Source organism: Armigeres subalbatus, unplaced genomic scaffold (genome assembly GCF_024139115.2).
Source record: "Armigeres subalbatus isolate Guangzhou_Male unplaced genomic scaffold, GZ_Asu_2 Contig515, whole genome shotgun sequence".
NCBI classification, from domain to species: Eukaryota; Metazoa; Arthropoda; class Insecta; order Diptera; family Culicidae; genus Armigeres; species Armigeres subalbatus.
In genome coordinates, this window is record NW_026943277.1 from 30551 (window position 1) to 44390 (window position 13840).

General features: G+C 42.1%; 3 long non-coding RNA genes across 3 annotated transcripts; 2 read left to right on the plus strand and 1 right to left on the minus strand.

Moving 5' to 3' along the window:
* The first annotated feature begins 8241 nt into the window (after positions 1-8241).
* Positions 8242-9023, plus strand: LOC134204303 (uncharacterized). The gene is made up of 3 exons (XR_009977832.1): positions 8242-8409; positions 8574-8784; positions 8853-9023. It is a non-coding gene; the product is annotated as an uncharacterized LOC134204303 (long non-coding RNA).
* Positions 9024-9628: 605 nt separating this feature from the next.
* On the minus strand, positions 9629-10465 carry LOC134204294 (uncharacterized). Its single transcript, XR_009977824.1, has 2 exons — positions 10054-10465; positions 9629-9988 (listed from the first exon to the last, which is right to left on the minus strand). It is a non-coding gene; the product is annotated as an uncharacterized LOC134204294 (long non-coding RNA).
* Positions 10466-10837: 372 nt separating this feature from the next.
* Positions 10838-12580, plus strand: LOC134204287 (uncharacterized). Its single transcript, XR_009977819.1, has 3 exons — positions 10838-11337; positions 11446-11621; positions 11677-12580. It is a non-coding gene; the product is annotated as an uncharacterized LOC134204287 (long non-coding RNA).
* The last annotated feature ends 1260 nt before the right edge of the window (positions 12581-13840 follow it).

A 13840-nucleotide genomic window follows, 5' to 3' on the forward strand; every position in this document is an offset into this window, starting at 1 on the left:
GACAGTTGATAAATAAATGCAATTTCACATCATTAAAACTGATCTAATGCAATTAGCATTTAGCATGCCGACTTGTGATTTATATATGTGCAATATTGTAATGCTTGGTGTTACTTGGGATAGTAGTTTTATTGATTGGTGAATTGTGAATGCTGAATTGATTGGTTGCTTCATTGGTTAATTAGTTGGTTGGTTTATTGATTACTTGGTTGATTGGTAGCTAGCTTGAAAGGTTGGTTGCTTGATTGGTAGGTTAAAAGATTGATTAGTTGCTTTATTGGTTGATTGGTTTTGTTGTTCGTTGCTTGAAAGGTTGATTGGGTAGCTTGATTGATTGCTTGATAGGAATCCTGGAGAGATGCATACGGGAGTGTCTAGCAATGCCGACAGGAATTCACCAGCGATACCCTCAAGAATCTGCCAGCATTGCGCGCATGATGCCCATAGAAATGCACCAACGAAGCACACAGCAGTCCGCCAGCGATGTCCACAGGATTCCGCCCACGATGCTCACAAGGATCCACCAGCAATGCCCACAGAAATCCTTCAGCGATACCCACAGGAATCTGCCAGCAATGCCCGCAGGAATCCATCAGTTTCCCAAAAGAATCCGCCAGCGCTGTTCACAGAAATTCACCAGCGATGCCCACAAGGATCTGCCAGCGATGCCCGCAGGATGCTAACAGGAATTCACTAACGATGCCCTCAGAAACTCGCCCGCGATGCCCACAAGAATCCACTAGCGCTGTAAACAAGTATCCGCCATCAATGCCCACAAGAATCTGCTAGCGATGCCCGCAGGATGCTGATAGAAATTCACCAACGATGCCCACAGAAATTCGCCTGCGATGCCTACAAGAATCCGCCAACGCTGTGAACAAGAATCCACCAGCAATGCAACAGGAGTCCGCCAGCGATGCCCACAAAATCCGCCTGCGATGCCCACAGGAATCCGCGAGCGATGCTCACAGGAATTGCCCACGATGCTCATAACAATGCCCATAGGAATCTACCAACGATGCCCACAGGTATTGGTATGGTATCGGAGCTGAGCTCATCAAGATGGGCCCGGAAAAGCTAGCCACTTGCCTGCTCAAACTGATAGTCAGAATCTGGGAAACTGAACAGCTACCGGAGGAGTGGAAGGAAGAGGTTATATACCTCATCTACAAGAAAGGCGACAAGCTACAGTTTGAGAACTTTCATGTGATCACTATCCTTAATGCTGCCTACAAAGTGATATCCCAGATCATCTTCCGACGTCTGTCACCATTAGTGAAAGAGTTCGTGGGAAATTATCAAGCCGGTTTCGTAGACGACCGCTCGACAACGGACCAGATCTTTACTGTACGGCAAATCCTTCAACAATGCCGTGAATACCAGGTCCCAACGCACCATCTGTTCGTTGATTTCAAGGCGGTATACGACAGTATAGACCGCGTAGAGCTATGGAAAATTATGGACGAGAACAGCTTCCTGGGAAGCTTACCAGACTGATCAAAGCAACGGTGGATGGTGTGCAAAACTGTGTGAAGATTTCGGACGAACAATCCAGTTCTCTCAAATCGCGCCGGACATTAAGACAAGGTGATGGACTGTCATGTGGAGAGCCGGGGTACGATTTTCAACAGATCCAGTCAATTCATTTGTTTCGCAGATAACATGGACATTGTTTTACTCTAAGTCAAAATCCCGCTTCCGCAGGGCAACTGAAAGTAAAAAGAACTAGCGAACGGTTAACTACCGTAACCGGGGACTGTGATCAGAAATAAATGGTTCTAACCACCACGAATGCTAAACTAGAACTGATTTGATTTTATTCACGAATTTGCTACAAAGTTCTTTTGATTGATTTCACTGTGGTGCGGTGTGCACCAAGACCGGGCCGGTACCGATGCACCCAATGTGCTTACTCGGCAGGCGTCGGATGACGCCCGCTCACACGTTCAGGTTGCTGCGTCTCGTTGCCGCCTCTAGCGACCGGATGCGGCGCACGTTTTGTCGCTAACGCCACACGATGATGATTACAGCGATGATGATTAAGGCGTCGATTGCATATCCAGCCACGTTGTGTGTGGAGATGTTGTTCTCCACCGTCACTTCGGGGCTGCTTTCCGAGAAGGGCCACATCTCCAATTACTTACGGACCAGTGTTGTCCTACACTCAATGCAAAAAATTCTGCTCTTTGATTTTACTCCATCCAAACGATTTTATAGTCTTTACTAAGTGCAACTAATAGAAAGATATTTGAATTTTCTAATTGTTACGTCAAACTATTGAAAAAATGCACACCAGAGCCACAAGAGCGCGCGCGCTGGAAGTACACCCTAGTGAAAACACTCCAGTGTATTTCCAGCGCGCGCACTCTTGTGGCTCTGGTGTGCATTTTTTCAATAGTTTGACGTAACAATTAGAAAATTCAAATATCTTTCTATTAGTTGCACTTACTTAGTAAAGACTATAAAATCGTTTGGATGGAGTAAAATCAAAGAGCAGAATTTTTTGCACTGAGTATAGGACAACACTGCTTACGGTATGTGCGGTGCGCTTTCAACGATGTCTGTCCTTCTGAGTGCGTTTTTCATGGCTGTTGCCCAGTTTATAGTTGATAGGCGGCGCATGGCATTGTTGAGGCAGCGGTGATATCGATGCACGTTGGACCCATGCGGTCGTGACCGCTGGCCAGCCGGATGTACGCCGCTGACTGCTGCGAGTTTGTCTCGACAATGAATTATTGGCAGCAGCTGATTTTCTACTAGCCGCTTCCACATCCAGGCGCTATTGTATATGCGCAAATAGCCAGCATGAGTTAACCGCCAGAAATTTGTATGGCGAAAGACATCTAACGCGGGTTTTCTCAAGATAATTTTCATGAAAAACTATTTGGTACCGATAATGAAGGATGGTGTCCGCTACTACGCCTACCAAATATTTTTTCGATAAAGATGCTTAATTTTGAGTAATCGAACCTTAGATGCCTTTCGCCATACTGATCTCAGAAAGTTAACTCCTAGTGTGCCGCTGTAAGCACGCTCAAAGCAGGCGATTCATTGCGATCGTTTGACGATTACACTGATAGCTGGGATGGTTGGTGTGACCATATTGTAACACACGAAGTGCTGATGCGGGCGCTTTTTGTCCATCGGTCAATGTTCACTGATGATGTGATTGCGCAGGGATTTGGTCATCCCATTTTAATTTGATTTTCCACAGTCCTTGGAGCAGGATCTTCGCTGTAATAATTATTGGCTGCATAATGCCCAGCGGGTCGTACAGCCTCAAAATCTCGGAGGCAAGTTGCCTTTTGGTCATAGTGGTTTTGCGAGGATCCTGGTCATCCACCAGAAATCGGAATGTATCGGTTTGCGGGGACCATGCAACTCCTAATGTCTTGATGACGTCGTGATCTCCTACGTGAATCACCTGTTCTACGTCTTCGGTTGCCACGTCGCGTATGGCGGTGGGATCATTAGATGCCCATTTCCTTAAGGGGAATCCTTTTTTGAGTAATGCGGCTTCCACAGCCTTGCGGCGATGTAGTAGCTCATCTACTGAATCTCCCCCCATCATTAGGTTGTCTACATAGAAACATTGCTGAATGGCATCAGCAATCTCCGGCTGCTCGGGACATAGTTCTTCCCCGACTTCGTGAAGCGCTCGGCATGCTAGGAAAGACCATGCTGCTTCGCCGTACGTCACCGTTTTCAATCTGTAGGTTTGAATTTCTTCGGAGGGGTGGTTCCTCCACAGAATGCATTGCAACCACGAGTCTTCCTCGTGGACGTTTACCTGCCGGTACATTTTTGCGACGTCAGCGGTGATTACCTTGTCGTAGCACCTGAAGTCTAACAGTAACTCAAACAGCTCGCGCTGTATTACCGGTCCGCTGTGCTAGATCTCATTCAGAGATATGCCACTCGTCGTTTTGGCGCTAGCATCGAACACCACTCGTAGTTTCGTTGAGGTGGAGTCCGGCTTAATTACGCAGGAGTGGGGTATATAATATTTTACCCTTGCATAATCAACTGGGCGGACTATTTCCATATGCTGCATGGCGAGATATTCCTTGAGGAAATCCCTATATTGCTCTTATATGTCTGGGTGATGGGTAAGACGCTTCTCCAACGATAGCAAGCGCCTCCTTGCCTGTTCAAAAGAGTTCCCCAGAATCTGAGGTTCATGCTTTAGAGGAAGACGAACGGTGAATTTGCCATCCGGTCCTGTCGTGGTGTTTTTGCGAAAGTGTTCTTCGCAAATGTTCGCGCTGAGGTAGGGCGTCGCTTCCGCGGAAGTCACCTCCTCGAGCGCTCAAAAATGCCTGAACCAATTCTCCAAGTTTTGTTCGTTGTCGTCGTACCCTTCTGATTTTTCGGCAGCTGGAGCCTTTTTGTATTCAGGCTTGGCTTCCACGACAGCCACAATGACTTGTCGCGGCTTTGGGAAAGATGCTAGTCCGCCGACTAGCCATCCAAGGGCGGATTCCTGAAAAACAGGTCCATTTCCCAGATTAATAGATCTGGGCCTGATGATTTGGAAGAACACCCTGGATCCTAATAGAATTTCCATGGGTTGCCTCTTGTAAAACGTAGGGTCGGCCAATTCGATGTCGTCTGGCACCCTTATCGATCTCTTGCGAAGAGTAACGATGGGCTGATCCCCCAATAATCAAATCTACTTGTGTTGAAAGCTTACCACTCCTTGACTCAATCAGAGTCGTAAGTATATGATGCGTTGCCGATTCCATTTATGGTCAGTGGGACTGCAGTGTGGGGCAGGCCAATGAGTTGCGCTGCCTCTTCGGTAATTGTTTCGACTTGGCTACCCGAATCCAATAGACAACGAACTTGGTACCAAGTCGAAGCTCCTCGTACGTTTATGGCCGCTGTTGCCAAAAACACATAATTTTCCCAAGTCACTTGTAGAGGCCGAGGCCTGCATGGTCGATCCGTCGGCCTTCTCTTGAGGTGTCGATGGCGAGGAAATTTCCCCGCCGGCGAGTAGTAGGGTGTGGTGACGGGCACCACACTCCTTACAGCTTACTTTTGAAGGGCACTTTTTTGCAGAGTGCCCATGCGATAAGCAATTGTAGCATTTTCCATCACTCCTTGATTGGCAGCTTGTTGAATACAGCACAATAGAATATGCTATGATCGCTGGTTGCGCCGCAGGCGAAACAAGCTTTTGGGCTCTTTGATGATTGATCATTTTCATTGTTCCCTTTCGAGGATCGGGAGACGGGGGCTGCTGCCACCGTTTTAACGTTTCGTGCTCCGTCGAATTCAGTATGGCAAGCTAGCGGGTTCGCTCGTTTCTCCAGCTCCGTTTACAATTCGGTCCACATATAAATCTGTTGGAGGTCCAGGCTCTCTTCGAGTTTGGACAGGGTAGAGTTGTCCAATTTCCCCTTCACAATGGCTACAAGTAGCCCGCTGGCGACGCAATCCAGCGTTTGGCTGCGCCCTCCGTTGATTTGTTGAGCGGCATGAACCGTGGTGTCCACCGCATCGATTAGTGCCAAGATCGCCTTGGCCTTGGGGTTTGTAATGTTGTTCACCCTAAGTAATTTGGTGAAGTAGCCTTCGAAGGCATTACGGCGCTTGTAAAAGCGCGCTTTTAATTTTTGCCATGCATCGGTAAAAGAAGTCCCTGAATTCTCAAGAGCTTCAATCGAATTTTTCGCCGGTTCGAAGTGCTCAAGGCACATGCATAGAAACTCGAATTTGTCTGCGTCTTCACTTAGCGCAGATATGCGCTTTTCAAAACGGCTCTTGAATGAGAGCCACTCGGTCGGCGAACCATTGAACCGAGGGAGATCGATCCTCGGTAAATGATCCGCCCTGTTGGTGTGCGGCTGAATAGTTTGATCCAGCCGTTCGCAGCAGGCCGTTCGCTCTCCCTCTCGACGGGAATCACTGCGACTGCGTATGGGCGGTAAAATTCAATTACCTTCGCTGCGCTCGGGCAGCATGTACTTTCCTCCGCACTGGAGCACGCTTGTAAAACCCAATTAAATGACCTGGCCTGTTTACTGGCGGTAAGCTGGTCAATATTCCCCACACGGGATGCTCACCAAGCCGCTCTCGGGCGACGGTCACTTGTTTCAATCATTCAATCACCCACTGGCGGTGATCGCTAATTCGAGTTGCACTCAGTTGCATTGGATTCGTTTGGCTACACTCAAAGTGCCCCTTTCGGGGTACAATCGGCTCAATTCACTGAGACCGAAAGCTTACTTCAATCACCCACGCACGGTGATTGCAAATTTGAAATTAAACACAGTCGCACTGGACTTAACCTGGCCACGCACGAGCGGTAGCCCTTTGTTGCGATATTCGGCTCAACGCACTGAGACCGAAATTAACTTCAATCACCTATGCACAGTGATTGCAAAAACCGTACAAATTCGCGCGCGTTACGAGAACTTGCGTGTTCGTTTGTGATCGTATGCGTAGTCAAGTCGGGCCTACTACGGGCTCCAGAAGAAGCTGCGGTCAAAAAAGATTCGGCACCGCACCAAATACAAGGACGGAAATCTTCGTTTTACTATCAGTTGCATCGAGGCAGCTTCGTCATTGATTCGTGTTTGTTTTGATCAGACGCTCGGCAATGCAGGCACGAACATCAAATTTCCATACCTTTTTTACCGCCCGATCCTCAATAGCCGATTGATAATCGAGCGTAAAAAATGAATATCTACTGGGGCAGAAATGAATATTTTGAATTGCGTTTGATTTGCACCGATAAATGATGATTATTTTACTTTATATACTAAACAGATGCATATATTTTAAGAATCTGACTTCAAAATGTTGAATATATGAGCCGCAGTATGAAATGATATTCATATTTTGAGATTTCAAATTGAATATCAATGCGCCAAGCTGAAGATTCATTTTGACACCGCACAAAACAACACTGACACCGAGAGTCGACGCTTGCTGCTGTTCGTGCACATGCCGTCCTATTCATTCGCACATTCAAATTCGGGAAGGACTAGCAACTTGATTGTGTGTTGGATGTCAGCTATTTGAGTGTAGTTAAAATGACTTTTTCTGTCCCTGGCACTCAGAGTATTCGAGAGACGGGTGCTTAGGACCATTTTTGGCGGTGTGCAAGAAGACGGTGTGTGGCGGCGAAGAATGAACCACGAGCTCGCCCAGCTCTACGGCGAACCCAATATCCAGAAGGTAGCTAAAGCCGGAAGGGTACGATGGGCAGGGCATTTTGCAATAATGCCGGACAGCCACCCTGCAAATATGGTGTTCGCTTTCGATCCGGCAGGTACAAGACGGCGTGGAGCGCAGCGAGCGAGGTGGGCAGACCAGGTGCAAAACGACTTGGCGAGAGTGGGGCAATTAGTTATTAGTTCCTGGTTAGAGTACTGAGCCAGACATCTTCTCCTGGGGCAACCAGACGAGCATGCAATTCAGCTCGGGCTTGAAGGAGCAGCTGGTGCGACGGGAAATCGACCGATGCAGAAACATCCAAAAACATCTTGCCAGGACGCTGCTGTGCTGTCGCGTTGGAGTCCATATCTGGATAAATCTAGATTGCTTTGAGAATAGGTCGTATGTGCAAAAAAGAGATTCTCTTTGATCGCGCTCTCTTTCGCTAAAATTTCGGCTAGTTTTGCATGTTTTGCTACATTTCCACTTCAGCATGATAGACAAAGCTATCGTCTTTGGATATCTGCCAAGAAATTCGAAGTAAACTTTTGTATAGTTTCGTAATAATCGAAAGAGAATAGATCCAAAGAGAGACTCTCTTTTGCACATACGACCTATTCTCAAAGCAATCTAGAAATAACCGCTGACAAGCGTCCTTATGATACGGAAATTAAACCAAAGTTATTTCATTTCTATTAAAAATTTGGAAAATTGCAAAAAAAATACCTACAACGAAAATAAAAGCGAGAGAATAAACCGGACGCTTGACACAGGTTTGACAAAAATAACAAAAACATCGATGCTGTCAGTAATACACGGTGAGAGAAACATGCGTGATAACTGACAGCATATTTAGTGTCTTTTCAGTTGTATACACGCTTAGATCAGTTTACCTATAAATAGGTACTTGATTTACCCATATTTGAGTAATTCATAGAATACTAATAATATGGGTGTAATTCACCAATAAAATTGGTGAACTTTACCTATAATCTAAAGAAATTGAATTTACCCAAATATGGGTGAAAATGTTTACCCATATATGGATGAAAATAATAACATTTACTTCGATTCTTCTTCCAAACCACACGGTGAAATCGGTTCTACCTACAACAAAAATGGAAAAATCTGTGTGATCCTCGGTCATGGCGATTAATTATATCCTTGAGCTGGAGCTGCTGAGAGAAGCGCCAAAAAGCAAAAAGTTCCAAATAAAAAAGGATCGTGCGATTCTTGCTCTTGGTAAGTATTTATCTAATGAGTGAAGAATCATTAAGGCAGCACCTTTATTCCAGTCATTTCCGTCCTCGTTGATAAACGTCAAGAACGGGAATAGGGGTGCTGCCCAAATTGAAATTTTTCCTATGCAAATGAATCTTGACGCACTTTATTATCTCGGATTTTAGACTCACTCCGCTGTTCAAATCCCCAAAAATCAGAAATATAAAATGTCACTACTTCCGCTGCTGAAGATTGGCAGAGTGGGCCCGGACAAAATACTCTCATGGGTCTCCCAACAGATTCGACGAAGAAGAAAAGAGGCACGACCCACGAAGAATGCAACCCACTTTTGGAATGCAGAAGTTACCGCGATTACCGAAACATAATGTACAGCAGGTAAAACCGGTAAAACAGTGATCCACGACGGCGTTCCTAAAATTAAAATTCCTTTTTTCCATTCACAGAATTAGCCGATGAATTTGCCATGGAATCAGATTTCCGTCACTCCCGCTACATCGGATTCTCGACAAGCAGATATGTCCGGCGACGCGTAATTCTCATCTCCCACGGCTTTCAATTTAAATTTTGATTAATTTGTTATTGGGAAATTTTAAAAATAAATTTATAGATATTAATCTTTATGTTATACAATTATTTCAAAACATTTTTTTGACAGTATGTCACACAAAATTGAAGCACAAAAAATCACCCAAATATGGGTGAAATTAACCTATAAATTGCTCCTCTGTAAGTACCTAAATATGGGTGAAATCCCTGGTGAAATCAGTTTACCTATAAATAGGTAAATGTCAATTCACCCATAAATACGTATGTGCACTTTTTGGCGATTATAGGTACTCTTCACCCATATTTGGGTGAACTGAAGTAAGCGTGTACCTAGGACTCCTACACACCGATTGAGAATTAAGTGCAACACGAGAAAATTGCGAGTGTCGTATCCCGGTATTAAGGTAGCCTCACACCTCGGGAATTTGGTCCGCGGATTTTTTCCCCATGTATTTTTGCATATGCGATGTTTTCGGAATTTGGGCACGGAAAATCAAAATCCCGGCCCCCTTTAAAATACACGGGGACCAAATTCCGGCGGAAAATTTTCCCGAGGTGTAAGGCAGCCTTTAGTCCCTGGTTACGATTCGAATGACTTACTGTATATAAGCTTAAAATATGTAGATGAGTAACAACTAAGGCAATAGTAAATAAAGAATGTTTCAATAATAAATTTGTTAAACGTATTTAAACATTTGTTACTTTATTTAATTAAATACTCACGTAAATTGTACAGAATAAAAATTCACATACATAAACAATTTATAATAACGTTATACACTTCTTCCAGTTAATAAGTTCACAGATCAATCGATAATGTTTCTCAACGATGCACATTTGATATCCATCGGTATTGATCAAATGGGACCCCGTTTTATTATTTTGTCTGTCGTCGAGAAGCTCCAGAAACTCAGAGAAAAGGTAGTCAATGATTCAGTTCCAAATGAATCGATGCACTCATCTACCCTAGCATCAACCTCTACGGGAATGTCATCTGAACCTGGTCCATCCAAGCTGGCTGAACGAAATGTATCTAAAACAGAAAAGGTAAATAAGCTGATTATCATCGACTTTAAATATATTATATGTTTATCTTACCTGTCTTAGATCCGCGATCTGCTGGAGAAAAACGCCAAGTTCAGGAAAATTTTGTATTCCAAACTGGACAAGAACATAGTTCCTGTCCATACAGAATTGTTATTGATGGTGCGAATCCTCTGCAACCCGCTGGTTTCCAGCATGTTGAATGACAAAGTGTAAGTCTATCAACTTTATCACTGATAAAATAATACAAAAACCACTTCAATACTAGTTTTAGGATTTAAGATAAACAAAATTATCGTCATGTCAAATGAGTTACACACTGAAACAGTTTTAGTAAAAATGGCAACTTCAATCCTAGAGTAATTTTTCAAAACAGCTTAACAAATCTAGAATACTTTGAAAAAAGATAAAATGAATTTCAATTACATTTTATTATGACATATATATTAATTATAATTACATACTTCAAAACATATATTATTATTACAGATATCCTACAACTGCTGACAAAACGGAATTGGCACGAGACATAATTTCTTCCTTCCCTGTTTTAAAAACAACACAATCATTGGGCGATGCTCCTGATTATGTAAGTCGACTCATGTTTGTTAGTGGAATATTTTCTATTTTAACGAGATATTTTACTATAGTCAGGAACTAATAACCGGGACATGACACTAGGATTTTTTTCGTGTTGCGCTTGAAGTCTCCATCGGTGTGTAGAGTTCTAGGTATACAAATGAAAAGACACTATAACCTGCTGTCAGTTAATAACTTTTGGCGTAAATTTTCACGCCGTGTACAACTGGCAGCATAGAGTTGGCAGACGTCAAATAACCTTTTTCTTTCAAGCGCATATACGTGTTTACCAGAGGTGCTTACGGGAATTTTTCCGATGATCGGTTCTCAGGTTCTCAGCTCAATTAGCCAACTCAGGAGATTGATTCGATGAAGATCTATATCGGAAGGGAATCCCCTATATGGCGTGAAATCTGATTGCAATGGAACCAACCAAGTTGACCCATATTACCCAAACAGCTAAGCGGCTCCAAAATATGAAGGACGAGCGTAGATCCAACATATCCGACCCTTCCAGTGAGCGGATGAAGACAATGCAGCAACTGCATCGTACATGTACGATAGCGGTTTCCGGATGATTTACAAGGTTTGGCACGAGTCCCAGAATAAGAAATGCAAGACGCTGAATATGCCTTTTATACAGTAGGATGCGTTTTGATTTCGCTGCTAACAATAATTCTGGCCTTCTGGGCCCTTTTTTGTTGGTCAGCATTGCCAATGCCTGTTAAACCAAACCTCGAGGCGAGTGTCCTTTGGTCGGTAAGTAGTTCGGAATCATATAATTTTCATTAGTAAATTAATTAGTAAATGCATCATTACATATAATCTATGTTATTTATAAATATATCTTTATATTGATGCATATAGGTATAGGAGCATCTCTCCTCCGTGATTTCCGTGTGCTTTCTAAGGAGGTTTCAGTAGCAGATAAGAACACACAACGGACCATAAACTAGCAGCTTATCTCAAGCCCAGACCAATGGAATACGACAGCAAAGCAGCAAACCGGTTCCCAGTGTATCAGTGACCGCTGTATCGTTCAGGTAAATTTCGATTGTGATTCTTATCTCTATTTTTACTAAAATATTCTTACCCTAGAACTACTACGTGCCTGGAAGGTATCGCAAAATTCATCGAGATTCGCATCCCCGGCTGTCGATTCTATTCAGGTTTGACTGATACTGTTTCCGGTCCATCGTTTGTCAGTGCCTCCCCCAAAATCCATCGCCAACTACTTAATACCGATTGGTGCTGATACACGTACGACGTTCAATTTTAATTTAGTAACCCGCAAATGATTGTATTGTGAGGGTGAAATATATTGCATAAGTCGTTTTCTTTCGCACCATATAAATAGAAAATCATTTCTATGAAAAAAAAATCTTACATGGGGGGAGGGGGTCGAAAATCCCAGAAAGAATGCAAAATGGTAACTTGGCTTAAACCTTGCGGTTAATAACTGTGGAAGTGCTGAATGAACACTAAGCAACGAGGCAGCAATGTCCCAGTGGGGCCAATAATAATAAGAAGAAAAAGCTCCACAAAAAGACTCAGTCTAAACATTTATTGAAATTTTAGGCAATGTCAAGAGGAGTCAGTTATCGAGATGAATCTACGATGACATGAGTATGTATTGTAGACCCAAAGAACAGCCGTTTCCAACGGCTGAAATCAACAAAAAAATATTTTATTTAACACTAAACAGTTATTAAATCAAAAATTATGATCTGTTCGTAAAAAAACTTTTCTCAAATTTACATTACAAACTTTGTACGGGTCGAATTCACTATTGAATATCGAATATAGTCACTTTGTGAGTACCTAATAGTTAGTAAAGCAATAAGAGCTTTTTAACAGAAAAACATTTTTTTGGTGACAATTGTATTAATATACCTAGTTGCCACTGCCTTGCCGTAGAAAGGGTTAACTGCGAGGTTTCAAAGCCAAGTTACCATGTTTCATTCGTATACAATTAGGCTCACATCACTAAAACAATGATATATTTTTATAGAAGTACCGGGTATCCATGGTGTCAATCAACTCAGCTCGACGAACTGTCATGTCAACTGCATCACGCATACGCATTCGATATTCGTTCATTCATCACCTATTTGGACAAGCTGAAGATAAATTTCGAAGAACAAATCGCAGTATAGTTCTACGACAATGATGTTTCATGACAAGGACAAGGACGTCCACATGTTTCCTACAATGAACAACCAATTGATCAACCAAATGAGCAATTATATCATTTGTAATAATACGAAACCGTATTATGAACGAGATTATGAAGTACGAATTATCCCACTTTGTGTTAACTCTTATGAAAAACGAAAGTAAAAGAAAATAACTTGATAACATCAAGGCAAAATAAAATAATTAATAATTTGTTATAATAAAAGATATACGAAAAATACATTTTTGACCTTGTTTTTGACCTATATTCAATTTTACAAAAAAAAAGCACACACACAGCATGCTTTTCTATAGTCACATACGATAGTCTTTTTTTCAAAAAGCACGGCAATCCCGTTAAATGAGGCTTAACTAAAACACTGTTTTGACTCGTTCAAATATACTACGGGCGAGAAGTGTACTTGTAAAAATCAATGTATTAAGTTATTTATATTTTTTAAAATTATTTTTCATTAATACCATCAAAGTGAAATAACTGAACCTATAGAATTTAAAAAACTTAAACAAAAAGTTAAAAAAAACATTGAATAATAAAAATCTGATTAAAATGATAGTAAATCTGATAACGTACGTTACTCAACAGATTCAGCGCATAGTAAATCATAATTGAAGGTTGTGCAAGAGTTTTAGTAGTTTTGGTATCATTTAATTGTTTCAATATGGGGTTATCTTCAAGGTTATCTTGCCCCATTTAAGATGCATTATTCAAATATTATCAAGCATGGTCAAGCATTCAACTGTTAATATTTTTAATGGTCCTGAAATATTCTTTGAAGACATATACTATGTGTACTTGGTCAAGATCTTCATCTTTTTAAATACTGACTTCTTATAAGAAAATTCAAGTTTTCATCAACTTTTGCTAATTTATCTGAATTACAGATTTCGAATTGAATTATCTTTATTTACGAGATTATTACAACAGATTTTTATTTTTACAATGTTGTTTTTAGTGTCAAGTTTTTCTGGGAGTTCGAATAGTGTTTCCTCTAGGTCGCGTAAAAATTAAATACAGTGTTGACCAGATTTTATCACGTTTCCGATCCGATTTTGTGAAAATAGAAAA